The following is a 27,978-nucleotide window of genomic DNA, read 5'->3' on the forward strand; positions in this document are numbered from 1 at the left end:
TGACATTATGTATGATGTGTTAAGCATGTTCAAATTTAATACATGATGAAGACTTTAATATACAAAATATATATTAGAAACAAATAAAAAAATAAAAATTTTTACTTGAAACCTTGAACTCAACCTCTTAATTTTAGACATTAAAAACACATTTTAATTTTAAAAATATGAAATTTTTACCATTTACTCATTGAAAATTAACTTAGATTAAGGAATGACTTAACACCCAATATATTTTCGGGTCAATCTTGAATACGACTAATTGTTATAAATAAATTTTTTGTTAAAATTATATGTATTTATTATATACAAGTTTATATAAAAAAGCTTGAACATCTATTTTTATTTTCTAATAATTTTTTAACAATGGCCAATTAAATTTTTACAATTTCCGAAAGAAAAATTGAATAATATAATAAATTTAAGTGGGTCCACTAATTTAAATCAATAAATAATAGAAAAAATGAAGAATCCAAAGTTAGCATTTAAATTTGGATTTCTCCATATTCCAACCACTTTCTTCATAAAATATGAGCAATAATCATATACAAACAGTAAACAAGAATCAATTGCTTCTAACTTTAGCGTATGAAAGTTCTGCCAAATTCAATTTATTTAACTTTAATTGCTTGACAGTGGAAAAGAGGGCTCTAGAAGACCACGGACCTCATTAATTAATTATTTTATAATTCAGTGTGGCAGAAAATGAAGATTAAACTAGGCCAAGTAGCATTAGCTTTATTAAGAGCTCCTGCAAAAGCTAAACTGTATTATTAATTAATTAATTAATAATTCATGCTTAATGTAATAATTCTTGTGCAAACCTGAGCTGGTTTCCATTGCAATTAATAATTTATTATCAAATTGTTGAAATGAGTAGTTCAAGGGAAAATAGTTTACTCTTGTCGGTTATCATTGCAATCTCTTTTTCTTACTTTTTCTTAGTTTTATTATATTATAGTTGATTAACTCATTTGCATTGATAAAATTTGATTCAATCCAATTCAGAATTTGATTCTTAGTTTCATTATTTCATACTTAATTTGATTTAAGTAATTTGGTTCAAAACAATTCGGAATTTGAGCTGGTTTCCATTATTACAACGAATATAATTTTTATCAATAAATTACAAATTCTTTAATAATATATATAATACACATATTTGAATTTTATACTTGAATTGAATTTTATTCTAATCAAATTTAAATGATCTATGATTTTGGTCCAATAAATTCGAATAGAATTGATTTTCATTCCACTCTTAAATGAAGATTCAGAGAGATGAAAAGGTACCGATTGTGCCTTATTTTTTTCAAATTATTATTTTTTTAGTTTTACTTCTTTTTTTAAATCTTTTTATTATTATTGTTAGTAAAACGGAGGATATCAAATGGTACATCACATAAATATCATAAACTAAGAAGCCTTATCTCCACTCAAGGCTTTGTATTTCATTTGTGATTGGATTGGAACTGAATGAGTTCAATTTAACTAATAATATTGTTAATCATATGGACAATATTATTCTTAAGTTGTTGATATTATTTATCTCATTGATGATATTATTCATCCTTATGATAATCTTAAATGACATTTTCAATAAATTCAAACAAACTCAATCTCAAATTAATAATTATAAATTCATGTCAAGCTTAAATCAATCTATATTCAAATAAATCTCAATTCAAATTTAATTCTAATCACTTTTGTAGTTTATGAACACTTCTACTACAATAGATTGTTGAAACAAATTTTGGACACAATCTGTGAATTCTTAGATCCGATTGAGGCTTGACGAGAAGGGTTATGAGCCATCATGATGCAATTTACAAAAATTAAAAACATAAAAAAATTATATTTACAGTGAACACTCATCTTATTTACAACATGAAATGAAAGTTCCATCAAATTCAATTGATTTACCTCATTAATTGGTGGTGGAAAATAAAGAGTGAAGTAGTAGTAGTAGGTGGATAATTAATCTAACAAAAACAAATACATCATCCTGGAAGCAGCCACATGACAGAGACTGTTCTCTTCAACTATCTTCATCGAAAATATCTAAAGTGAAATAGGAAATTTGGTGTGGAAGGATTTTGATTGAATTCTCTAACCTTTTTTTCTTTTTAGATTAATTTGGAAACTATATTTTACTCTTTTCCATCTTCATCTTCACCTTGTGGATCTCCATTGCAATCTCTTTTCTGTACTTTTTTTAGTTTCACAATTTCATACACGATTAACTCACTCACTTCGATAAAATTTGTTTCAATTCAGTTCAAAAATTGGGTTGGCGGTTTGATTCAATTCAAATTTAGTTCTTAATTCAAATGAATAATTATAACCAAGTATTAAAATCACCTTATTTTATTTATTAGTGTAAAATAATATTATTTTATTGGTAAATAATCAATTAAAGAATAATAAATACAAAACACATATTCAAACTATAAACTTAAACTAAATGTTTTTATCCAAACCAAATTGGAATTATCTTTAGTTTTAGTAGAAAACTCAAATCAAATTACTTTCCAATACACTCCTTCCAACTGTTTCAAATATTATAATTTTGGCTGCTAGTATAATGGATTGAAGGTATATAATAATTAATCTATTTTTTATTATTTACATTATTTTATTTGATAGATAAGAAATAAAAATTTTTGATAATATTTATTTTATTATAATTATATCGTTTTTAATTTTTTAAAACAAAAAAAATCTCATTTTCAAGGTTTAGTTAATTGACATAATCTGACCCTTTCAAATTTTAATTTGATATGATACTGATTTACTGTATATTATTTTTTCTATTTTATAGATTAAGATTCTATTTTAGACTACATTGTAATATTATATATTATATAATTAGGGTGAAGACAGCATTGCTTTTAATTTAAATAGATAGCACAATGCGATAACTCTGAGGTTTGGGATTATTTATGTCTCCATCCCTATAACTCGACAAAAACGCACTAAATTATTCTCATTTTGTGCATTAGGTACCCATCATTAACAACTATAGGTAGAGAATCCAACGAAAAATGCTGACTTTGAGAGCAACATATTGTTGGGAAGAAAACAATTAAACTAATAAAACCAAAATCAAACTCTTTCTTTCTTGATTGAACTATGTGACAACAAACAATCAACCAAAATATGATTTTGTCACACCAAACAATTAAAAACAAGTATAATAAAAAAGAATATTATAATTTAACGTGAAAACATCTTTGATGTGAAAAGTAAAACCATAAGACATAGCCCAAATAAACCAATCTATTATATCAAAAATAATAGTACACTATATTTAACCTACGAATGAGTAGATAATCCTCCATAGCAATAAAATAAAGAAATAACACAATTGTAAAAAAAAAAAGAATATCATAGCAAATTCATAAGTCTATATCTCACGTTATAAACATCAAAAATAGATCTCCGTTGTCCAAAATATAGCACCAGATGTGACTAAAATACTATCAAAATTTGAGAGCAATCTAATAGTAGATAAAAGAGAAAAAGACGTTTTTCTAAGAGTTGTATAAACTTAATTGCACAATACAACTAGTCATGTTCCAACACAGATAACTACTTACTTGAAAAATAAAACTCAATCTTCATAGTTTAGAATAAAAAACAATGAGTCTTTTACTAATAGTCCAAAAATCAAAGCGATCTAACGGTGAAATTGAGAGAAAATGAAAATCTCTCATGAATGCATATTGAAAAACTAAGACATCGTTTTTGTCTCCTCCTCTCTTTTCTTTTTTTGACTTTGTCTCCTCTTTATAGTTTAGAATAAAGAACAATGAGTCTTCTACTAGCAGTTCAAAAATCAAAGCGACTCAACGGTGAAATTGAGAGAAAACAAACTGAAAAACCAAGACAACATTTTTGTCTCCTCTTTTCTCTTTTTTTTCTAACTTTTGTGTGTTATTTATATGTATATAATGAACTTTATTTTGCTTTTTTATTAAATGTTTATGTGTTATTTATGAATATAGTGGATTGAGCCTTTTTTATTAAATAAATTTAGATTTTTTCACATAGGAAGGAACCCAAAAACTTAATACATACCAACTACTTTCTTCATAAAATGTAAGCAATAATCAAATAGCAACAGTGAACAAGAATTAATTGCTTATAACTTTATTGTATGAAAACACCACCAAATTCAATTGATTTAACTTTAATTGCTTGACAGTAGAAAAGAGAGCTGTAGAAGACCTCGGATCTCATTAATTAATTATTTTCCCTGCTTTTTCTTAGTTTTATCCTTTAACTTGAGAGCAACAAACCAACTACTTTCATTATAAAAATAAACAATCATCAACACCAACAAGTATAAATAAACATTAAATAAAACAAAGATGTGTATATCAAGAACAATTCACAAGAAAAAACCCAACAATCTTCTCTATATAAATATTAAGAACCCACAGGTCAAGTTGTAATAAAATATTCCATAGGCAACTTTCATAACCCAGATTTTAGATTATATACATATATATATCAAAATTAATACAAAATTGTTGTTCTCACTTCCAAAGGTTGATGGGACATTTTCTCACTTAGTGCGATATTAATTATTATTTTATTTTCAGATTTAATTATTACAACTATTGTTTGATACAATCATCAGCTTGGCACCGCCAGTCCTTGACTCTCTAGCAATATCATCTGAAAATAAGAGGTGATTGCTTGTTAATTTTGTAGGCCAGTAATCATTCTTCTTAGCTATAGCATCTGGACAAGTTGTTATTGAACAAGATTATAAACGACATGTCATTTGTAAAACCAATTTAACTCACTTAATCAGGAGGTTGCTACAAAAAGTGAATCATTCATTCAATATGCCATCCATAATCAATCAGTATACAAGTGTTATTATGTGTTTTTCTGAATTAGAAATCAAAATAGCTGAGTTGTCTGTACTTATCCTCCTCCATACGGACTCTTTTCCTTTAACGTCGCAAAATATTCAACGAAACTACAATCCTCTATATATTAAAAAAAAGGTTGGAGCATAGGTCCTCCATTGATCAAGACATAAAATGCTACTTGCATTGAATTATTCTTTGAAGTCAGATATGTACAAAAGACGAGTAGGTATCTATCATTGTAATTTTAATATTTTAACCCAATATCAACAACTATAGGCAGAAATTCCAACCAAAAATACAAAACCTTGAGAGCAACAAACAAACTACTTTTCTTGAAAAAATAATCAATAATCAATAACCAAATACAAAAAAGGTTCACGCACTTGCAGCATATTCAAGCATGTAATAGGTCCGTTTTAACATTCTCACGATCATGTGTCCTAGATTTTCTTACTTTTACCCTTCATATATTTATCTATTGTAATGTATTCATTTTTAACTATTTTTATCCAGAGCACCTTATTGTCATAGCTGAGTCCTATGACCAAAATGAAGAAACAAGCAACACAATATTTCTTTACACGGAAATCAATTCACAAACTTGCAGTTTCTTAAAAATCAAAAACTCTTCTATACTAATCATGGTCAGCCTCACCCAGTCATAAATTCATACAGTAATCAATTCCAACAGTTAAGGACGATTCTTAAACTTCAATAATACAGGAGCATGTTCTCAACAACACCTAAAAAAAACACTTGCATGCTAAGTTTTACATATCCTAAAAGGTTTCACTACCAATACACATTAAAGCCCCAAACATGTAGAACCCAAACCAAGAAATAACTTTAAACATGCATGGATAAAATTTGGTTCAACTCAATTTGGAATTTGATTCTTAGTTTCATTATTTCATGCTTAATTTGATTTGAGTAATTTGGTTCAAAACAATTCAGAATTTGAGCTGGTTTACAAATTCTTTAATAATATATATAATACACATATTTGAATTTTATACTCGAATTGAATTTTATTTTAATCAAATTTAAATTATCTATGATTTTGGTCCAATAAATTCGAATAGAATTGATTTTCATTCCACTCTTAATTGAAGATTCAGAGAGGAGAAAAGGTACCGGTTGTGCCTTATTTTTTTCAAATTAATATTTTTTTAGTTTTACTTCTTTTTTTAAATCTTTTTATTATAATTGTTAGTAAAACGCAGGATATCAAATGGTACATCACATAAATATCATAAACTAAAAAGCCTTATCTCCACTCAAGGCTTTGTATTTCATTTGTGATTGGATTGGAACTGAATGAGTTCAATTTAACTAAATGATTAACTTGATTCAAATTGAATTTAAAATGAAATTTTAATTTGATAGTTTAGTTCAAGTCTCTATATAATAATATTGTTAATCATGTGGACAATATTATTCATATGTTGTTAATATTATTTATTCTATTAAAAACATTATTTATCCTTATGATAATATCAAATGACATTTTCAATAAACTCAAACGAACGCAGCCTCAAACTGACAATTATAAGTTCACGTCAAACTTAAATCAATCCATGTTCAAATAAAACTCAACTCAAATCTAATTCTAATCACTTTTGTAGTTTATGAGCACTTCTACTACAACAGATTGTTGCAACAAATTTTGGACATAATCCGTGAATTCACAGATCCGGTTGAGGCCCGATGAGAAGGCTTATGTGCCATCACGATGAAATTTATAAAAATTAAAAACATAAAAAAAATATATATTTACAGTGAACCCTCACCTTATTTACAACATGAAATGAAAGTTCCACCAAATTCAATTGATTTACTTCATTAATTTGTGGTGGAAAATAAAGAGTGAAGTAGTTTTAGGTAGATAATTAATCTAACAAAAACAAAGACATCACCTAGAAAGTAGCCACATGACACAGATTGTTCTCTTCAACTATCTCCATTGAAAATATCTCAAGTAAAATAGGAAATTTGGTGTGGAAGGATTTTGATGAGAGACTATATTTTACTCTCATCCATCTTTATCTTCACTTGGTGGATCTCCATTGCAATATCTTTTCTGTCGCTTTCTTATTTTCACAATTTCATACCTGATTAACTCATTTGTTTTGGTAGAATTTGGTTCAATTCAATTCAGAAGCTAGGTCGATAGTTTGATTCAGTTCAAATTTGATTCTTAATTCGAATGAATAATTATAACCAATATTAAAATCACCCTATTTTCTTTATTATTGTGTAAAATAATATTATTCAAACTATTCAAGAATAATAAATACAAAACACATATTCAAACTATAGACTTAAACTGAATTTAAACAAAATGTTTTTATTCAAACCAAATTGGAATTATCTTTAGCTTTAGTAGTAAACACAAAGCGAATTACTTTCCAATACACTCCGTCCAACTCTCTCAAATATTATAATTGACTGCTAGTTTAATGGATTGAATGTATATAATAATTAATCTATTTTTTATTACTTACATTATTTTATTTAGTAAATAAGAAATAAAAGATTTCGATAATATTGAAGATAATACTTATTTTATTATAATTATATCGTTATTAATTTTTTATGATTAAAAAAACCTCATTTTCAATTAATATATCAAATAGTATGAAAAATGTTCTAGAGGCTAAAATACTTAACCCCACCCAAGGTTTAGTCAATTGGCATAATCCGACCCTTTAAATTTTGTAAACTCAAAATACCACCCATCGTCCAATTTTGTTAGCATTTATTGTTAATTTATAATTTAAATTACTGATTTAACTTTTCTAATATAATAATCAAAATACCCTCACTAATTAATATAGTTTAAATTATTAATTTAAATTGTTGCAACAATTAATATAACAATTAGGGGAAGGCCAAATGATCTTCACCTAAATGTACTCTCATCTACCAAACATCCAGACACCGTATTCCATCTCCATTCACACCCCCAAAAACAAAAAGCAAAATTGAATATCTGATTGGCCGAAGGATTAGAAATAATAATGTGAAACGCAAAACGACGGTAATGAACATAAGCAGGGGCCTCCAACCTCTGTGACTCTGCCCAAATATTTTCATGCAAAAATACATATATCCACTCAGATGTGAGGCGCATCCTTTGCGCTGCTTTCACTTACAAAGCTTCTCCAAGGTCCATTTAAATAAGCAGGCTTGGCAACTGTTGCAACCGGTTTAGGCTCCATAATAGGACTCGTGTTCCTCTTCGTTGTTGTCTTCTTCTTGGTTGGCATTGGTTGGTGGATCAACAATGCCGTGCATGGCAAGGATGGGAAAATGTTGTTTGACTTATTTTAGAATAATTATACCTAGAACATTTAAATAAGAGTAATAACATGTGCACTAATTTTAGATACACAATTATACACATACTTATATATTTCATCACATGATTGAGTATTACTTTATTTTTAATTCAAAATCACCTAATCATATAATGACACATATAAATATGCATATATTTGTGTACTAAAATAGGTATACATAGTTTTATTGTTTAAATAAAATAATATCTTAGTTATTTAAAATAATAATTGTTTATCAAATTTTATAAAAAATAGTAATAATTGTTTATCAAATATATTTGTGGTAATATTTCTTTTCTGATAATAAAAGATTACTCACACTAAATGGTACATCACAAATGTATCATAAGCCAAAAGTCTCATCTCAACCCAAGGTTTCATATTGCTTTCATTCGATAAAATGAGGTAAAAATTATATACTTGAATCATATTACAAGACGATGATAAAAATTTACATGAAAATTGATGAGAGAATTTTAAATTCTCATTACGAGACATTCAAGCATGAATGTGTTATTTCCAATTAAAATATAAGTTCTGATGACACAAGTTTTCAGTCAAAATTGATTTTGATAAGAGGTTACTCAAAGCTTTCAGTAAGAGAAAGACTTAGATGATGTTTGGTTAGGAAAAATAAAAGATTACTTGCTACTCTACTTTTATTATTAATATTTTTTTGCTTGATAATTAGATAATAAAATATTTTGATAATTTTTTATTATTAATAGTAATGTATAATATTATTACCTCTACCTTTAAAAAGTGAGGTGTAAAGGTGCATGTTTTCCCCCTAAATATACTTTGACAAAACATTGTTCAAAAGACTTACACTAGAAGAAAGACTTAAAAGATAATACTTTTATAATTGTCGTTTAGATTATTATATTTAGTCCAATTATTTTAAATATTATAATTTTGTACCTTCTTTTTCAAATTATTACTAGTTTATTCATTTCTAAGTCAATTCCATTGGTCGTTAATCCAAAAAGTTTCATCTCAACTCAAGCCTGTGTATTGTTGTATTTGCCATTGGTTTTTAACCAAATTTGCTCAATTTGACTCAATGTTTAGTTTGATTTAAATTGAAATTCCAATTTTATAATTCACTTTGAGTTTAATTATAATTGTCATTCAATATTATTGTTTATCATATTGATAATATATTTATTAATTATTAATATTATTTATCTCGATGATAACATTATTTATCTTATTAACAATCTTTGACAATATTTTCAATTAATTTAAGAAAGTTTAATCTCAAACTAATCATTATATATTCTAGTTAAATTTAAGTTAACTCATATTTAAACTTGATTCGATTTGAATTGAATCCTAATTGCTTATATAGTCTATGAGCACTTTTACGACAACAAATTTTGGGCAGAGTCCACGAATTTTCAGAGTGGGTCGAGGCCTCACAAAAAGGCTAATAGGCTATCACAATGCAAAATACAAAAGTTAAAAAATAAAAAATTTTATCTTTTGTGTGTCAACCCACAAAAGCTATGAAATTTTATAACCCATCATGAAGTAAGATATGTTGGCCTTCAAGCTCACTAAGCCAACACAACCCGCTTGCAAGCCTTGGTGTAGAGCACATTGTGTGACATACTAGACCTTAACATGTTCGGTTGGAAACAACTCAACCCATTGCCCATACATCATCTTGTCAATAGTCGAGTAAACATGCCTTCAAACCACATATCAATCTGAAGACCCAAATAAAAATCCTAATCCCAACGGTTAGGAACAGTAACAGACATGACATAGTAATTTAACACGCATCCATGAATATATTTTCTTATTACATCCCATAACTACATAAAAAATTAATTACTTCTCATCATTCGAGATTATCTTATTAATGTAATTATTCTACCTTGTTGAGTAATAATAAATATAAATCTTTGCAAAACGATTGAATCTCAATTGTGTACACAATTATAACCCAACCTCTAAATCAATAAAATAAAGGATTCAGCTGAGACAAAAGACCCCGACCAGTCTCCACATATTAGTAACACATTCTCCTGCCGTACATTATTATACCAAAATCTTTATAATAAAATTTAAATAACATAATTGTGGATATAAATTTTGAAAACACAACCTGAACCAACTTTAAAAAAAAGTTCTTTTTTCAAGTATTTTACCATATCGCACACACAAAAAAAAAAAAAAGACAAATCAATACAATTAGATCAAATATCACATATATTATATTAAAAATTAGACAATATTGACAAACAAGTGGATCTTAAGGTTGGATTAGATAAAAGTTTCACAATAACAACTCGGATCAAACAAGTCATATTTGAATATGAACAAATCAAACATGATCTTACAATCAAACCAAAGATAGAAAACAATTTCATGAATGAGTCAAGTTCAAAATTAAAAAGCTTTCAAACCAAATTCAAGCCTATCTGAGCTTGAGTTAAAATTTGACTCATTATCTCAAGCTAACCTTTATTCGAGCTTGACTTGGATTTAATTCATCCTTAGATAATGACTAAATTAACCCTATGTCTAAGAAAGAATGATCTATAGGACTAGACTTTCACTCTGTTAGTGTGTGAAATTCTATATTTTTAAGCATTTAATTTCCTTGATTTGTGATATTTAATTTGTTAATTATTTGATTAATTGCTTGTTTTAGGAAATTGGGCATTAATTGCATTATTCTGAGAAAAGATGCAAAATAAAAGGAATTTAGAGTTGTCACGTATCAAGACAGAATAACGGCAAAATACATAGGAGATGGCTGATTTTGGAAAGGAGAGAATCGCGCTATTTATTGAGAAATTCACAGATGAAGACTTAATTAACAATTGGAGGAAGTTCAGGTCCTTTGGATGATATTTGGCACAAAAATATTACTCAATGACTGAAGCAGACTTGGCAGTATAAAAAGGATAATTGCTCTCTATTTTAGGGTTTTTTTTTTCTAGTTTTGAGCATCCTTTTCTTTCAGAAAGAAAGACAGCTGCAACTCTTCGCTGGTTCTTTTTCAATTAGGATAGGATTTTTATTTTAATTTTCTGTGAAGCCATGAACATAAACATGAGTGGCTAACTCTTTTCTTTAGTCGAGTAATCAGGATCATGGTTCTACGACGATTGTGAGATCTTCTTTACCCCTTCTTTTCTTTTAAATATTTAATTTATTCCTGATTTTATTTATTGTTGTCTTGTTCAATTAAATAGGAGACGTCTTATTTATTTTGGATTAAAAACAACTTTGCTAGATTAAATTATTGAATCCGTATTTGTTTGATGGTTTAATCATAAGTGGCTGACTAGCATGCTTGATGAAGTAGAATAATTATTGTATGTTAGTGGAATAGGTTAATCTAATTTAAACAAAAACAGTGTCTGTGTTTTGTTGATTAGAATCGGTGGCTTTTCTAATTCTTAATTCTGTTTTCAATTTAAATTTTAAGATCGTATCTAGAACTGATTGAAAAACAAGAGAAGTAATTAAAGAACGTTTCTTAATTACCAACACCTAAGGAAAAGCAGAACAACGAGCGTCTCAATGTTTCATAACCGGTTTATTTAAAAGGAAAAATTAATCTTTTTATCGATGATCAATTGAATTGAACCATACCTGAATTACTTGGCTAGAACTCGCCTTATTATTGTTTCAATCTAGTTTTCTGATTGCTTTGATTATTTAATTCTGAATTAATTAATTTTTGTTTATTGGTAGGATTCGAAACAATAAAATCCCTCTTACTTTAGTTTGTTATATTTTAGATAAATAGCCCAATCTCTGTGGATACGACTCTACTTGCCCTATCTACAAGTTTTCATTGAGAGAGTAGAAAATTTTATTTTTGGTGGATTCGACACCCATCAAATTTTGGCGTTGTTGCCGAGGATTGGTGTTGATAATTTGTCTGAATTTTTTTTTTTAATTTTTGTTTAATTTTTTTTATGACCCGTTTGAACCCTGCAAGAGAACTTCAGTTTGATTCTGAAATCGAGAAGACTGCGAGACAACTCCGCAAGGAAACTAAATTAAGTAAAACTTCTTCTTCTTCATCTTTTGGAATTAATTTAGGAGAGGATTTAACAAATACGAGAGTAGCAGCAATGGCCGAACGAGAGCTTACTTTGAGGGAGATGGCTATACCTGTCATTAATCAACAACCTCTGTGCATTGCCTATCCAAACATCGATGCCAGTTTTGAACTCAAATCAGGTTTGATCCATTTATTGCCTACTTTCCGAGGATTATCAGGTGAGGACCCTCATAAACAATTGAAAGAATTTCATGTTGTTTGTTCCACTATGAAACCACAAGGGGTAAGTGAAGAGCAAATTAAACTGCGTGCTTTCCCTTTCTCTTTAACTGATAAGGCTAAGGATTGGCTATATTATTTACCATCAGGTTCTATCAATAGTTGGGATGAGCTTAAAAGAAAATTCTTAGAAAAATTCTTTCCTGCTTCTAGGGCCACCTCCATTAGAAAGGAAATATGTGGGATTAGGCAATATAGTGGAGAGACACTTTATGAGTATTGGGAGAGGTTTAATCAGCTCTGTGCCAGTTGTCCCCATCATCAAATTTCTGATCAGCTATTAATTCAATATTTTTATGAAGGTTTATTGTTGTCTGATAGGAATTTGATCGATGCAACAAGTGGTGGAGCTTTGGTTAATAAAACTTTAACAAAAGTAAAAAGATTGATCTCAACAATTGCTGCCAATACTCAGCAATTTGGCATTAGACAGGATGTAACTGTGAGAAAGGTTAATGAGGTAAGCAATAATAATCCTCTTGAGCAAAGACTTGATAAACTCACCTCCTTGTTAGAAAAATTTGTAATGAATCACCAACAAGTGAAGGCTTGCGGCATTTGTTCGAATGTGGAGCACTCTACAGACGCATGCCCTACATTTCAGGAGGACACATATGAGGATGTTAATGTCGTAAGGGGTTATCAGAACCAAAAGAGGTATGATCCGTACTCGAATACCTATAATCTGGGATGGAGAGATCACCCGAATTTTAGTTATGGCCAAAAGAACAATAACTTCCAACAGCCTGGATACCAAAATAGGCCACCCCCTCCTCAAGCGTTTAATCCAACACCCCAACCTCAGCCGAAAGGTATGTCTCTTGAACAAATTGTTACTGCACTTGCTAATAATACACAACAATTTCAACAGGAGACAAGGGCTAGCATTCAGAATCTAGAAAATCAAGTCAGCCAATTAGCTACTATTGTGGGAAGATTGGAAACTCAGAATTCTAGTAGATTGCCATCTCAGATTGTGGTGAATCCAAAGCAAGATGCAAATTTTACTGAGAATATCAATGCAATCACCCTGCGGAGTGGTAAAGAATTGAAGGATCCTGAAAAGAAGATTCCAAAATATGCAAGAGAAAAGGAGATCGAATGCGAAATTGAGCCAAAAGAAGCCCAAAAATTGTCATCTCCTGTAGAGAAGTACATGCCACCTTCTGTGGTCACTCCACCTCCTTTCCCGAGCCGACTTGCAAAGAACAAAAAAGAACAATAAGAACAAGAGATCCTTGAAGTCTTTCGCAAGGTTGAGGTAAATATTCCCCTTTTAGATGCTATTAAACAAGTTCTTAGATATGCTAAATTCCTTAAGGAATTATGCACATCAAAAAGAAAACTAAAAGGAGATGAAAAAGTGCATGTCAGTGAGAATGTTTCAGCCGTTCTCCAAAGAAAATTGCCTCAAAAGTGTAAGGATCCAGGTATGTTCACAATCCCTTGCAAGATTGGTAATGTTAAAGTTTAGAAAGTTATGATAGATCTAGGAGCATCTATTAATGTCATGCCTAGCTCAATTTATCATTCTTTAAATGTAGGACCTTTAAAACCCACCGGTGTAATAATCCAATTAGCTGATAGGTCCAATGCATATCTTGAAGGGGTGTTAGAAGATGTTCTTGTTCAAGTTAATGAATTAATTTTTCCTGCTGACTTTTATGTGCTTGACATGGAAGATGATAACTCATCTAAATCAATCCCAATTTTGCTAGGAAGACCTTTTCTTAAGACATCTAGAACAAAAATCGATGTTTCGAAAGGTACTTTAACTATGGAATTTGATGGTGAAGTAATTAGATTCAATATTTATGAAGCCATGAGATTCCCTAGTGATGTCAATTCAGTTTTTGTTGTTGATGTAATCGATTCCCTAGCTCAACAAATTTTTGAGTTGCAGGATTCTGATAATTTGAAGGTTGTCCTTAATAAAGGACTTAACAAAAGAACATTACAGAGAATTCAGCAGAAGCTTGTGGTAGATGACGAATTGAGTGATATGGTTTATGAGCTAGAACCATTCGAAACAACCAGGTATGATGTTTCTTATATTTCATTACCCGTATCTAACTCAAAATTACTTCTATCAATTATGCAGGCACCTGAATTGGAACTTAAGCCTTTGCCAAGCCATCTCAAATATGTATATTTGGGAGATAATGAGACCCTTCCTGTGATAATTTCTAACAAACTCACTCTTCTTGAGGAAGAAAAACTCATTAGAGTCCTTAGAGATTACAAGGAAGCCATCGGATGGACCATCGCAGACATCAAGGGTTTGAGCCCATCACTTTGTATGCATAGAATCTTACTAGAGGAGAACACTAAGACTTCAAGGGAAGCTCAAAGAAGGTTAAATCCTTCAATGATGGAAGTTGTGAAGAAAGAAATAATAAAGCTCTTGAATGCCGATATGATCTATCCTATTTCAGATAGTGATTGGGTAAGTCCAGTACAAGTAGTACCTAAGAAAACTGGTTTCACTGTTCAAAAGAACGATAATGGTGAGTATGTTCCTGTTAGAGTTCAAAATGGATGGAGGGTTTGTATTGACTATAGAAAATTGAATGCTTCTACTAGAAAAGATCATTTCCCTATACCTTTTATTGATCAAATGTTAGAAAGATTAGCTGGTCAATCTCACTATTGTTGTCTTGATGGATATTCAGGTTTTAACCAAATTCCAGTTGCTCCCGAGGATCAAGAGAAGACGACATTCACATGTCCCTTTGGTACTTTTGCATATAGACGTATGCCTTTTGGACTTTGCAATGCCCCAGCCACTTTTCAGAGATGTATGGTTAGTATATTTTCAGATTATATGGAGAATATCATAGAGGTATTTATGGATGACTTTACTGTTTACAGTAATTCATTCGAATCTTGTCTAAATAATCTGATTAAAATTTTGAAAAGGTGTATTGAAACAAACCTTGTGTTAAATTATGAAAAATGTCACTTTATGGTTGATCAAGGTTTGATATTAGGGCATATAGTGTCTTCTAAAGGGATAGAGGTAGATAAGTCAAAAATTGATTTGATCAAATCCTTACCTCACCCAACTTGTGTTCGGGAAATGCGTTCTTTTCTTGGACATGCAGGTTTTTACAGGAGATTTATCAAGGATTTTTCAAAAATTGCCCAACCGCTTTCAAGACTACTACAAAAGGATGTCCAATTCGAGTTTGATAGAGAGTGCAAGAAAGCTTTTGATCAGCTGAAGGAACACCTAATTTCTGCACCGATTGTTCAGCCACCCAATTGGGAATTACCTTTTGAGATTATGTGTGATGCTAGTAATTATGCTATAGGGGTTGTTTTAGGCCAAAAAAGTGGAAAAATTTCTTGTGTGATTTATTATACTTCAAGAACTCTTGATAATGCTCAAAGAAATTATTCCACAACTGAAAAAGAATTATTGGCAGTAGTTTTTGCTTTAGAAAAGTTTCGCTCTTATTTATTAGGCACTAAAGTAATTGTTTATTCTGATCATGCAGCTCTAAAGTATTTGCTTTCTAAGAGGGAATCAAAGCCGAGGCTAATTAGATGGATACTATTGCTGCAAGAATTTGATTTGGAGATTCGAGATAGAAAGAGAGCCGAAAATTTTGTGGCTGATCATCTAAGTCGATTGGTGACTGACGAAGACCCTATGCCTCTCCAAGATGCTTTTCCAGATGAGAATCTCTTTCACTTAAATAGTATTACACCTTGGTATGCTGATATTGTTAATTATGTGGTCACTAAGTCATTGACAAATGATCTCACTAGAGCCCAAAAGGAAAAAATTAAAAGTGATTCTAAGTACTATATATGGGATGATCCATATTTATGGAAGCAATGTTCTGACCAATTAATTCGCAGGTGTGTACATGATAGTGAAATCCAATCTATCTTGGAGTTTTGCCATTCTTATGCATGTGGGGGTCACTTTGGCCCGAAAAGAACAACACGAAAAGTTCTAGAATGTGGGTTATATTGGCCTACTCTGTTTCGAGATGCATACATGTTCTGTAAGTCTTGTGCTAATTGTCAAAAGAGTGGGAATTTAGGACATAGGGATCAAATGCCATTGAACCCAATTTTGGTTTGTGAAATTTTTGATATTTGGGGAATTGATTTTATGGGTCCTTTTCCATTATCTTTTGGTAATTCTTATATTCTTTTAGCTGTTGATTATGTTTCTAAATGGATTGAAGCTAAGGCAACAAGAGCTGATGATGCTAAAACTGTTGTAGGATTTATCAAGACTTACATTTTTTCTAGGTATGGAACACCAAGAGCCATTATAAGTGATCGTGGAACCCATTTTTGCAATCGGGTCATGGAGGCATTACTTAAGAAGTACAATGTCACTCACCGAGTATCTACTGCATACCATCCGCAAACGAGTGGACAAGCCGAAGTTTCAAATAGGGAGATTAAGTCTATACTTGAGAAAACGGTAAATCCAAATAGAAAGGATTGGAGCCTTCGCTTGGATGATGCCTTATGGGCTTATAGAACTGCATACAAGACTCCAATAGGTATGTCTCCTTATCGCTTAATATTTGGTAAATCTTGTCATCTCCCAGTTGAATTGGAACACAGTGCCTATTGGGCAATCAAGCAATGCAATACGGACTTGAATGAGACAGGTAATCATAGGAAGTTACAACTTCAAGAATTAGAGGAAATCAGAAATGATTCCTATGAAAATTCTCGGATTTATAAAGAAAAGACTAAGCTTTTCCATGATAAAATGATTTCTAGGAAAACCTTTCATGTTGGATAAAAAGTACTCCTATATCATTCTAAACTTAAATTGTTTCCGGGAAAATTACGATCTCGTTGGATTGGTCCTTTTGTTGTCACTAATGTATTTTCTCATGGTGCAGTTGAAATTCAAAGTACCTCTACCAATAAAAATTTTAAGGTTAATGGACATCGTCTAAAACCTTATTATGAAGGATTTCAGGCCTACAATGTAGAGGAAATATCTTTGGCTCCCCCGAATTGATGAATTGTTTGCGTCTAGCCAAAGACATTAAAGAAAGGCGCTTATTGGGAGGCAACCCAATTGATCTTATTTTTCATTATTTTTAATCATTTTGTGTCTTTAATTAAGGTTTAAATTAAAAAAAAAAACAAAAAAAAAAAGCCTAAAAGAAAAATTTTAAAAATTAAAAAAAAAAAAAGAAAAAGAGCAAATTTCATTTTTGTGTCTTCTCTTTTATTTTTCTAATCTCTTTTCCTCCCTGTTCAATTTCTTTTCATCTCTACAGGCCCAAATCAAACGTTGACAGCTTCAATCACTCTTCCACTGCACTAACACTCCTATTCAGGGAAGTCCTCTTAACTTTCATTTCATTCTTTCTTTTATATGTGAGCTTCAATTTTTCTACATTGAGGACAATGTAATGATCAGGTGTAGGGGAGGGAATGCATAATTTTTCAATCTCTTTGGAACCCTTGACCCTCTTGAAAGTTGTCTTAGAATTTGCTTTAAGTTAGTATGCATTATTGGTTCGAGTTTGAATGCATGAAAGAGGCAAGTATGATTAGTGATTTTGCTTCAAATGTTTCGAGTATCTCATTGATTTTAATGATTGAATTGAATGAAAATGTGCAAGGTTTGCTACAAGTTGAACACTAATGTGAGCTTTTGAGCCCATGAGCATTTCATTACACTTTGCTCTAATTATCTTCTTTGTTGAGTGTTTATCAAACATGGCTTGTTATTCTAGAATTTGCTCTGTTATGCATTTCGAGACCACATTTTTTGGAATTCATGCATTAAGATGATAAGGGCATTTAGGATTAACCACTTCGAAACTCTTAAAAAGCCATCCATAGCTATATTTTCTAGTAGATAACCAATTTTGAGCCGAATCCCTTTTCTTTGTTTTAACCCATAAATATTTACCCTTAAGCCTTTTTGTTTTATCTTGTTAACCCTTGTATCAAGATATTGTGAGAGTGAATTGCATGAAAAAAAAGAAAAAAAAATTGAAAAATGAAACAAAAAAAAAAAGGGAAAGAGAAGTAAGATATTAGTCCTTATGTATTGAATAGGACAAGTGAAGTATCCATAATTTTATAGAAAGAAGTCAAATTATTCTTACATGTTGCAAAAAAAAAAAAAAAAATCTTTGAAGAAGGGATGAGTTTCACTGAATTGAAAAAAAAAAAAAAAGAGGAAGAGGGAAGTATGGTTGACAGAGTTATTTTCGTTATTCTTTAAATATCATGTAAGGGAACTCACTCATATCTTGATTTTTACACCTATATCTTCCTTCTTTTTCCTACCTTTACGTAAAACCCATTACAACCCTGCTTAAGACCCTTTGATTTTCGCATTGTATTCATATTTATTAGTGGTGGAGATATGATATATGAGCAAACTTATGGTAATGACTTGTTATGTTTTTATCTGAGAGCTAAATGAAACCCTAAACATTTTGAGAGTATAGAGTGAAACCAATGTGAGGATGTTGAATCTTGTTTCATTTGATTTTAATGAGATTGTTGGGATTGCTGAGATGCTTATGTTTTTCCAAAAATTCATGCTATAAAGACTTGTGCTCTTGATTGTTGTTTTGGACTTGGGTTTCTAATGCATCTTAACTTTGAGTTATTTGAGGATGTACTGAAAGGAGGGAAAAGGGTGAAGAAGAGACTGATTGATGTTTGCTTGAGGGCAAGCAAAGGAATGGTGTGGGGGAATTTGTTAGTGTGTGAAATTCCATATTTTTAAGCATTTAATTTCCTTGATTTGTTATATTTAATTTGTTAATTATTTGATTAATTGCTTGTTTTAGGAAATTGGGCATTAATTGCATTATTCTGAGAAAAGATGCAAAATAAAAGGAATTTAGAGTTGTCACATATCAAGACAGAATAACGGCAAAATACATAGGAGATGGTTGATTTTGGAAAGCAGAGAATCGCGCTATTTATTGAATTCACAGATGAAGACTTAATTAACAATTGGAGAAAGTTCAGGTCCTTTGGATGATATTTGGCACAAAAATATTACTCAATGACTGAAGCAGACTTGGCAGTATAAAAAGGACAATTGCTCTCTATTTTAGGGTTTTTTTTTTCTAGTTTTGAGCATCCTTTTCTTTCAGAAAGAAAGACAGTCGCAACTCTTCGCTGGTTCTTTTTCAATTAGGATAGGATTTTTATTTTAATTTTCTGTGAAGCCATGAACATAAACATGAGTGGCTAACTCTTTTCTTTAGTCGAGTAATCAGGATCATGGTTCTACAACGATTGTGAGATCTTCTTTACCCGTTCTTTTCTTTTAAATATTTAATTTATTCCTGATTTTATTTATTGTTGTCTTGTTCAATTAAATAGGAGACGTCTTATTTATTTTGGATTAAAAACAACTTTGCTAGATTAAATTATTGAATCCATATTTGTTTGATGGTTTAATCATAAGTGGCTGACTAGCATGCTTGATGAAGCAGAATAATTATTGTATGTTAGTGGAATAGGTTAATCTAATTTAAACAAAAACAATGTCTGTGTTTTGTTGATTAGAATCGGTGGTTTTTCTAATTCTTAATTCTGTTTTCAATTTAAATTTTAAGATCGTATCTAGAACTGATTGAAAAACAAGAGAAGTAATTAAAGAACGTTTCTTAATTACCAACACCTAAGGAAAAACAGAACAACGAGCGTCTCAATGTTTCATAACCGGTTTATTTAAAAGGAAAAATTAATCTTTTTATCGATGATCAATTGAATTAAACCATACCTGAATTACTTGGCTAGAACTTGTCTTATTATTGTTTCAATCTAGTTTTCTGATTGCTTTGATTATTTAATTCTGAATTAATTGATTTTTGTTTATTGGTAGGATTCGAAACAACAAAATCCCTCTTACTTTAGTTTGTTAGATTTAAGATAAATAGCCCAATCTCTGTGGATACGACTCTACTTGCCCTATCTACAAGTTTTCATTGAGAGAGTAGAAAATTTTATTTTTGGTGGATTCGACACCCATCACACTCTTCATCTCAAACCATTACCATTTTCTTCTCTAATTCCAAGAAAACATTTTATACATCCAGAATTTGAACCACAGAGTAAAATAAATCATATAAAACTAATTTTCTGAGGAATAAGAAAAAAATTTAAATTCATGCACCAAAAAAGAATATGAACTCGACTAGAATTTCTACTGCACAAAAAAATGAAACCAATTGGGAAGAGAAGTGGAAGTATAAATTAAGCATCTTTACAACGGAGCAGCCCAAAATAAACAAAAGAAAAGGGTGGTTTCAATACAAAAACAGACAGGTATGGCAACAATGACCATTTTCATTCCAAAAACCTTTAATGTATACAACATCATACAAGGAAAAGCCTCTAAGGTGTCATCAAATCAGCTTGTTGAAGCCGGGGTGTGTTCTCAGTTTCAGAGAAAATGTTTCTCTCTAGAACTTCATGAAGCAAAACAACCAACGAGAAAACTAATTTACAACAGATATAGCATGGCGTGATTTGGAGGAAGTTAAAGAGTGAAAAGGATGATTTTCAATACTAAGAACCAAAAAAAAAGTGCAGCTCAATGTGTCTATACTCCTTGTCTAACCTTTCTCATCTTATATGCCACAGCAGTTACCTGGGAGGGAGCTCTGATGGTTGACCAGCCAAAGAAGGATTTGACGAATAAGAGGGAAGGGTCCATTGTCTTGGGAGGGTGTACCACCCCACTTCAACTTGGTATCAGAAGGCATGACTACATGCACTGCTCTATCACTCATGCCAAGAGCGATTTGATTAGGCTCAGATGGATGAGCCACTATACCAAAAGGATAGGTGGTAGTGTTGCTGCTGCAGAAAATATATTGTCAGTGATGGATGGCTTCCTACTGCTTTGAGATTTTGATACAAGGAAGTTAATGAAAATTTTTGAAACCTTTGAAGTGGTTTTTATATACTTACCCAGTGAGGGAAGGTATTTAGGCAGAAGGTGCTATTCTACATCAGAGCCTTAAATTGTCAGCATCAAAAACTCCAACAGCACCAGTAAACCATCACATGAATATATTGCTCTTGAAATAGAAGCGGGGAGTGTATCTATTGGAGACCATTACAAGTTATAAATACATAGCATAAGCACATAGTAACATTTGCCAGACATGTTGCAGCACCAGCAATAAAACTTCCAACAAAGTGTGATAAGCCATGCACAAGGCTTCTAGCATACCATCAATAAAAATACATTCTAGACACCTTTACTCCAGCTGGTCAAGGTGGAATTAGTACAGTGATGATAATAAGCTACATAACTTACTCTTTTAAGCAAACAAGAATATGTGATTTGGGTCTCATCAACCTATATTATCATGATGCTATGTTTCCACATAATTTAATTGAATTGAGATCATGGTCATATAAACTATCATATGGTAAGTTTACTTAAAGCGAGAGCGAACTGATGACACACTAAAACAAGATGAGATGGAAGCAAAACTTACAGAATATGAACATTCGAGCTTGCTGTCATAAATGAAAATTTGGCTATCATGAAACACCAATAGATGTGTTTGATCATTATGAAACTGGACTTTAGTTTCTCCGACCAGAGGGGATTGATGGCCAGCTGGTGCTTGTATGAACCTGGATTTCAGCTTCTCCCATTTATCAATGCTCCACATACATAACTGTATCAAAATAATTGAGTCTAAATAAATAACTTATTATGTTATGGACATCGAAAACCCAGAGATAGCATTAAAGAGAAAGCTTCAACATAATTTTCGGGACCTAAATTGGAATTCAATAGCATTTAGAAACAACAGCAGAAAGCCACTGTTGAAACTTGTAGAAAATTAAAGTCTTTCTTCATTTGCATGATTGACTATTCTTTTTAGTGTAGTAAGTGATTAGCTTTGCAAGCGGTAGAATATTTTCCTCTCTTGATTTCATTTGTAAACCCTATATAACTTATATCTTTCCTCCCTTAAGACTTATTTTGATTTAACATTACAGCCAAGGAGTTTGAACTCAAGACACTTGGCTCAGTTGGCACAATCCCAAGTTAAATAACGCATCATGATCTAGAAGCCATATCAAAAACTCTAGCTGATAGGTAAGACCCCATTACTGGTATTTAATCTATGACACTAACTAAGATTTCCAGACTTATGTAAAAGTTTAAAAAAAACATTTTCATTGCACTTTGCATTAGATATTCCCTCAAAACAATTTGACCATTCAACTTAATCTATTTGGACAATGAAAGCTTATTTTGGGCACTGTTCAACACCTATCACTGACTAGGAAACAAACAAGCAGACTATATTTATATGGTAATTCAACTATATTAGAAAATTTTCCAAAGAAAATGCTTGCAGTATGCAGCCACTGATTACCCTCAATGGGTTATGATCAATCTCAAATTGCAGCTCTCATGCTATCTGATACGGACCTTCAGATGGAGCAGAACTACTCCCTACTGCAGTGCTCTTCTATGCTGATGACTGAAGCATTTTCTGCAGCAGCTTTTCCAGAAGTGTCTTCCACCAGTTCAACTACTCAAGCCGTTAAGGATATTCCAGATTGTTTTCTCCAATGTAATATATTCAATGTAATTAATTCACAGACAGAGATTCATTCACAGCAAAACATATGAATTAATTTCATTCATTAATGGAATGTTACATTCAACAATCAAGTTTCCTGTCAATGTTACATATCCATAGCAAAATACATTCAAAAGAACAAGGTACTTTGTTTCCTTTACAATCCCCAAACCTGCTCCAGCTCTTCGAGAGGCTGTCTCTCCCTACCCTTCCTTTACTTCTCCAATACTCCTCTTTTTCTCTGTCCTCCAAGTCTTTTTATACTCCTTTTCCACTCCTTCGCGCCTGCTGTTTCTCTCAGAGAATGTCACCTCATCTTTTAATTCCCCTAGGATCTGGTACATGCTCCTAGCTTCCCTTACCTGCTGTCTTTGACTCCTAATACTTTCCTGGCTTGATTGATCATCTTGAACTCTCCTTATCTGGCTGTCACTTGTCAGTCTTCCTTTCTCCTTTGATTTCTACTTAACATATACTTTTGCCCTAACATTACCCCTCCCATCAAGAGGCACCTTGTCCTCAAGGTGCAGTGTTGGAAAAAGGCGTTCTAGATTGTTATAGCACTCCCACGAGTTTTCGCACTCCGGCAGCCCTTGCCATTTAATTAGTAACTCTAGGTCACCCTGATTGGAATATCGATGCTCTAGTACTTTTTCGGGCTGAACTCGAAGTTCCAAATCTTCATTGAGACAGCCAGGCAGTGGCTGAGTTGTGGCAGTAGCCCCCAGTTGTTTCTTTAGCTGGGAGATGTGAAAAATCGGGTGCATTTTAGAGCCTTCAGGTAGTTTCAATTTGTAAGCCACAAGTCCTATTCTTTCCAGCACTTCATACGGACCATAAAAATGCGGACTTAATTTTTTATTCGGGCGGGACACAATGAACGAAATCGATACGGCTGTAGTTTGAGAAAAACTTGTTCCCCTACCTGGAATTCGACATTTCTTCTGTGCTTGTCTACTGTTTTCTTCATCTTCTGTTGGGCTGTCTGTAAATTGTGTTTTAACTCATCTAGAATTAGATTCCTTTCTCTGATCATTGAGTTAACTTCTTCCACCTTGGATTCTTCTTCTACCCATCGAAGGAGTGTGGGTGGTTCTCTTCCATATAGAGCTTTAAATGGAGTCATGCCCGCTAAGCCATGAAATGATGTGTTGTACCAGTATTCGGCCCATGCTAGCCACCGAGGCCACTCTTTGGGTTGTTCCGAACAAAAACAACGTAGGTACGTCTCCAAACTCCTATTTACGACTTCCGTTTGCCTATCGGTTTGAGGGTGGTAGGTCGTGCTATATTTCAATTGCGTTCCAGCAGTCTTAAATAGTTCAGTCCAGAATTTGCTGAGGAAGATACAATCTCGATCGGTTACTATAGTTCGTGGAAACCTATGGAGGCGAACCATCTCCTTTATAAATATTTCGGCCACATCTTTGGCAGTGAATAGGTGTCGCATGGCTGTAAAGTGTGCATATTTCATGAGCTGATCAACCACAACTAATATCACACTCAGTTGTCTTACCTTCAGAAGGCCTTCGATAAAGTCCATGGACAAATCTTCCCATGTGCTAGCTGGAATCGGTAATGGCTGTAATAAACCTGTCGGTGACATGGCCTCATATTTCATTCTTTGGCACACATCACATTCTCCCACGAACGCCTTAACATCTCGTTTCATGCCTTCCCAATATAAGACTGAATTCAACCTTTTATAAGTCCTGAAGAACCTAGAATGACCACCCAAGGGGGAAGAATGAAATTCAGCAAGGAAAGAAGGAATAAACCTAGAGTTTTTAGGTATCACCAATCTGTTCTTATATAGCAGCCTGCCTCCTTTGAACGTGAAGCCTTCATGTGAAGTTGGGTTGCTTAACAATTCATGGACAATTTGTTACAGCTTCTCATCTTTCTCCACTTCCTGCAGCAGATTTTCGCTACCTTCTGTGTGCACCACGGATATTGCCTTACATTCTTGAACAAATGTGGGTTTTCTTGACAGTGTATCAGCTGCCTTGTTTTTGCATTCGGATCGATACATAATTTCGAAGTCGTACCCCAGCATCTTTACTAACCATTTCTACTGCTCATGCCCTATTAATTTTTGTTCTGTTAAAAACCTTAAGCTTTTCTGATCCGTACGAACCTTGAAGTGTCTCCCTAAGAGGTAGTAGTGCCATTTTTGAAATGCTAAGACTATCGCCATTAACTCTTTTTCGTATACGGATTTACTGCGATTCCTCATCGATAGGGCTTTACTCAGATATGCTAAGGGCCTGCCATCCTGTATTAATACAACTCCAAGGCCTGAACCAGAAGCATCCATCTCTATGACGAACTGTTTTGAGAAATCAGGGGCTGCCAAAACAGGGACTGAGATCATGGCTGCCTTGAGGGCTTCGAAAGCTCGCTGTGAATCGGGTCCCCAATGGAAAGCATTTTTCTTTAGCAAATTCGTTAAGGGTTCCGCAATCCTGCCATATCTTCTCACGAACCTTCTGTAGTATCCTGTTAATCCCAGGAACCCCCGTAATTCTTTCAAGTCACGCGGAACTAGCCAAGCTTCCATATCATTTATTTTTCTCGGATCAGCTCCTTCACCCTTTTTAGAGACTATATGGCCCAAGAACTCTATTTTATTTCGCCCAAATGAACACTTCTTCCAATTGACTACCAAGCCATGATCCTTGAGGAGCTGTAATACTACTTTTAAGTGCAACAAGTGATGCCCAAACGCCTTACTGTAAATCAGTATGTCATCAAAAAAAACTAAGATGAATTTTCGAAGATGCGGCTTAAAGACTTCATTTATCAGGTTTTGAAATGTTGCAGGAGCGTTGGTTAATCCAAACGGCATAACCAGAAACTCATAATGCCCCTCATGTGTCTGAAAAGTAGTCTTATCCACGTCCTTCGCTTGAACCCGTATTTGATGATATCCCGATTTTAAGTCAAGTTTACTAAATATTTCTACCTCTCCTAATTCGTCCAGCAGTTCATCAATGGTGGGAATCAAAAATTTGTCTGGGACAGTAATACGATTGAGGTCTCGATAATCCATGCAAAACTGCCACCTTCCATCCTTTTTTCGAACCAATATCATTGGGCTAGAAAACGGGCTTACACTCGGCCTCACCACTCCTGCTGACAACATTTCCCTTACTAACCTCTCAATTTCATTTTTCTGATAATATGGATATCTATAAGGTCTCAAGTTTAGGGGTTGCGAACCTAGAAGCAGACAGATGGCATGCTCTCGGTGTCGTCATGGCGGAAGTCCCTGCGGCTCCGTGAATAACATTTTAAATTCTTCTAAGACATACATTATGGCTGGGTGTAGGTTTGACTCATCAGCTTCAACTGTTTCAGCCATGGCAGTCAGTCTAATCCAGTACCCTTCTTCTCCGACGATCACTAATTTGCATAGGGTTTTCAGAGAGGATTCCAGCTGCCTAAGTGAGGAATTTCCCCTAAGCTCCACTCTTTTTCCATTCCACCAAAATTTCATGGTTTGACTATTCCAGTTGACCTTAACCTCCCCTAATTTCTTCAACCATTCAACCCCAAGAATAGCGTCAATTCCACCTAAACAGAAAGGAAGAAAGTTCAATTACATTGGAATGTCACTCATCGTCAGTTCATCTCCCTTACAATGTCCCACTCTTTGTACCTTTCTGTCATGGCCTAACACTACCGAGTACCTGGCAGCCTATATCGGTAGTTTCAGCTCCTGTACCAGCTTAATAGAAAGGAAGTTGTGCGTAGCTCCACTATCTACCAAAATAACTATCCTTTTCCCCTTTATGCTTCCCACTAATTTCATGGTCTTGGGAGAGTCAAATCCCACCACCGAACTGCAATTTAGATTGATCTCCCCTTCAGGTTCCTCGGTCGGAGTTTCCTCGTCATTCTCTTCTCTTGGCTCCTCCTCGGCTTCTTCATCGCCCACTAACATGATTCTCAGTTAGGTCGCCAAATAGGCTAACGGGTGGGCCTCTTGGGCTTCGGTTGAATGGGCGAGAAGGAGTTTGGGCTTGCGCAGAGGCAATCATGCTGTTAGGCCAGTTACTAGAGGCGAACGCAATTGGGCTGGGAGTAATAAGGATTGGACTGGTATGGGTAGGGTGAGGAAATCGGGTCGCCTGAAACAAGGTTCTCGGGTAGCTTCTTCCTGGCCTCAATACATAGCGCTCGTCAATGATCTGGTTTTTCCTCTCCACCTGGCGCGCTCTGGTCATCATCTCCGTCAACGTTCGAGGGTGAAACATCTTCACCTCCGATCGAATTTCGTCTGTCAATCCATTCATAAAAATAATCTTCATCTTGTCTTCTGGAAGGTCGGTGACTGACGCCGACAAGAGCTTAAATCGGCTGCGGTACTCTTGCACCAATCCTACTTGTCGGATGCCAAAGAGTTCTTCCTCCGCCGTCCGTTCGTCAGCTGGTGGAAATCGCTCCAATACCTCCCTCTTAAATTCCTCCCACCCCGAGAAGGGCTGATGTCTTTCCCGCCGCTGTAACCAATACAATGCATCTCCCTCCATACAAACTCCAGCTACAATTAGTTTCTCCAGTTCCGTCAGCCTGTTCACCTGAAAATAGCGTTCCACCTTCGATGTCCAATCTAACGCCTCTGCCCCTCCAAATAGAGGAAGTTCCAATCTTCTATACTGTAAATCTCTCCCGTTCCCCTCCAACGACTCTCTCTCTCTTCTGTCTACATTATTTGTTCCTCCTCCTTCAATCATAACCTCTTCCAATCGATCGAGCGGCGGCAACGGGCCCTCTCCCTGCGGAGGAGAGTAAGATGGTGATGGGTTTGATTCCATGGGTGCCTTACCCTTGTCATTTCCCTCACGTGCAAC

General features: G+C 33.2%; 1 long non-coding RNA gene across 1 annotated transcript; it reads right to left on the reverse strand.

Annotated features, from left to right (window-relative positions):
- Positions 1-20,734: 20,734 nt before the first annotated feature.
- LOC123209030 lies at positions 20,735-22,710 on the reverse strand. Its single transcript, XR_006500919.1, has 2 exons — positions 21,480-22,710; positions 20,735-21,368 (listed from the first exon to the last, which is right to left on the reverse strand). It is a non-coding gene; the product is annotated as an uncharacterized LOC123209030 (long non-coding RNA).
- Positions 22,711-27,978: the final 5,268 nt, after the last annotated feature.

The sequence above is a fragment of the Mangifera indica genome, chromosome 2 (genome assembly GCF_011075055.1).
Source record: "Mangifera indica cultivar Alphonso chromosome 2, CATAS_Mindica_2.1, whole genome shotgun sequence".
Taxonomy (NCBI): Eukaryota; Viridiplantae; Streptophyta; class Magnoliopsida; order Sapindales; family Anacardiaceae; genus Mangifera; species Mangifera indica.